The sequence below is a fragment of the Arachis hypogaea genome, chromosome 15 (assembly GCF_003086295.3).
Source record: "Arachis hypogaea cultivar Tifrunner chromosome 15, arahy.Tifrunner.gnm2.J5K5, whole genome shotgun sequence".
NCBI classification, from domain to species: domain Eukaryota; kingdom Viridiplantae; phylum Streptophyta; class Magnoliopsida; order Fabales; family Fabaceae; genus Arachis; species Arachis hypogaea.
The window spans coordinates 57,535,386-57,538,252 of NC_092050.1; positions in this window are offsets into that span (position 1 = coordinate 57,535,386).

Below are 2,867 nucleotides of genomic sequence, written 5' to 3' on the forward strand. Positions count from 1 at the left end.
CATGTGCTTGTGATGTGAAGATGTCAAGTGAAAAGCTTGAGACTGAGCGGATAAAGTCATGGTCCAAAGCAAAAAGAGTGTGCTTAAGAACTCTGGGCACCTCTAACTGGGGACTCTAGCAAAGCTGAGTCACAATCTGAAAAGGTTCACCCAGTTATGTGTCTGTGGCATTTATGTATCCGGTGGTAATACTGGAAAATAAAATACTTAGGGTCACAGCCAAGACTCATAAAGTAGCTGTGTTCAAGAATCAACATACTCAACTAGGAGAATCAATAACACTATCTAAATTCTGAGTTCCTATGGATGCCAATCATTCTGAACTTCAAAAGATAAAGTGAGATGCCAAAACTATTCAGAAGCAAAAAGCTACTAGTCCCGCTCATCTAATTGGAACTAAGCTTCATTGATAATTTTGAAATTTACTGTATTTTCTCTTCTTTTTATCCTATTTTGTTTTTACTTGCTTGGGGACAAGCAACAATTTAAGTTTGGTGTTGTAATGAGTGGATAATTTATACGCTTTTTGGCATTATTTTTAGGTAATTTTTAGTATGTTTTAGTTACTTTTTATTATATTTTTATTAGTTTTTATGCAAAAATCACATTTCTGGACTTTACTATGAGTTTGTGTATTTTTCTGTAATTTCAGGTATTTTCTGGTTGAAATTGAGGGACCTGAGCAAAAATCCGATTCAGAGGCTGAGAAAGGACTACAGATGCTGTTGGATTCTGACCCTCCTACACTCGAAGTGGATTTTCAGGAGCTATAGAAGCCCAATTGGCACGTTCTCAACTGCTTTAGAAATTAGACATCTTGGGATTTCCATCAATATATAATTGTCCATAATTTGCTCGAGATTTGATGGCCCAAACTGGCGTTCAACGCCAACTGGAGACCCTTTTCTGGCGTTTAACACCAGAACTGGCACCAGAACTGGAGTTAAACGCCCAAACTGGCACCCAAGCTGGAGTTTAACTCCCTATGCACGTGAAAGCTTCAATGCTCAGCCCAAGCACACACCAAGTGGGCCCCGGAAGTGGATTTCTGCACTATCTGCACTTAGTTACTCATTTTCTGTAAACCTGAGTTACTAGTTTAGTATAAAAACTACTTTTAGAGATTCCTTTTGTAACTCATGACATTTTTACATTTCATATTGTATCTACTACGGCATGAGTCTCTAAACCCCATAGGTGTGGGTGAGGAGCTTTGTTGTAACTCATGACATTTTTACATTTCATATTATAATTACTATTGTTTTCTATTCAATCACGCTTGATTCTCTTCTAAGATACTCACTCGTACTTCAATATAAAGAATATGGTGATCCGTGACACTCACCATCATTCTCAATTTTATGAACGTGTGCTTTTCAACCACTCCCGTTCTATCTGAGCTCAACATAGTTATTGGGTGACAGCTTGAGTGCGTATCTCTTGGGTCTCTGATCCACGGACCGAATCCGTGAAATTAGAACCTTCGTGGTAGAGGCTAGAACCAATTGGCAGCATTCCTGTGATCCAGAAAGTCTAAACCTTGTCTGTGGTATACCAAGTAGGATCTGGGAAGGGATGACTGTGACGAGCTTCAAACTCACGAATGTTGGGCGCAGTGACAGTGTGTAAAAGGATAGAGAGATCCTATTCCAACACTAGTGAGAACCGACAGATGATTAGCCGTGCGGTAGCTGTACCTGGTATTTTTCATCCGAGACGAGAGATCCGACAGTTGATTAGCCGTGCAGAAATCGTACCTGGTATTTTTCATCCGAGAGGACGGATGATAGCTATTGACAACGGTGATCCACCAACATACAGCTTGCCATTGAAGGAATCCATGTGTGTTTGGAGAAAAAGACAGTAGGAAAGCAGAGATTCAGACGACAGAGCATCTCCGGAACCTCAACCTGTTCCTCATTACTGAATCACAAGTATCATTCATTTCATGTTATTTACCTTTCATAAACAAAATCATTTTTATGATTAATCTCCTGACTAAGATTTACAAGATAACCATTGCTTGCTTCAAGCCGGCAATCCTTGTGGGATCGACCCTTACTCACGTAAGGTATTACTTGGACGACCCAGTGCACTTGCTGGTTAGTTGCACCGGAGTTGTGGAAAGTGTGATCACAATTCCATGCACCAAAAGGCAAGCCTCAAGAGTTTAAAAGTGTTTTGTTAAGTTGTATAGAATCAACTAAAAGTAAAAGAAGTCTACCATCACAAAAAATAGAGTTTAAAAAGCCCACAAATCAGGCTGTACAGATAAAACCCAAAACAAAATCATAAAGGATCCAAAGTTTTTCCAGTAACAGTATCCGTAGATGAAGGTGGAGGAACAATGTTCATAGGGGTGGCGTCTACAGGTCCATCATCCCGATTAAGAATTTGACAATCCGGATCAGGTTCGGGATGGCCAACCTCAGCAGAAGGAGTTGAAGAAGTCGTGGCTGTAGAAGCTTTGACTGGTGGCGCAGGAGGAGGAGGTCCGTCATCTTCGTCATCCGGGGCGGGCACTATTTTACCATCCTCCACCACATTGTCCAGGCTAAAGAGAGTCAGATCAAGTTCAGGAGCAAGAACTCGGACTTGTGCCTTCAAATTTTCATAAGCACCCGTCACAGTATCCACAAGGTGACCCTGGAGATCGGCGTAATTCACAAGGGCAGATTCAAGCCTCTCCCTCAGCTCCAACACCTCGGCATAAGTGCGGGTATAACTCTCCTTGTGTTTCTTTGCCATCTCCTCAACCATATTTGCAGCCACCTCAGCCGTGGTAGCTCGAGACTTCTCCTTCTCCAAATCCATCTCTAACTTCGCCACCCTAGCATCCAACTCATCCTTCAAGCCCTTAATTCTAT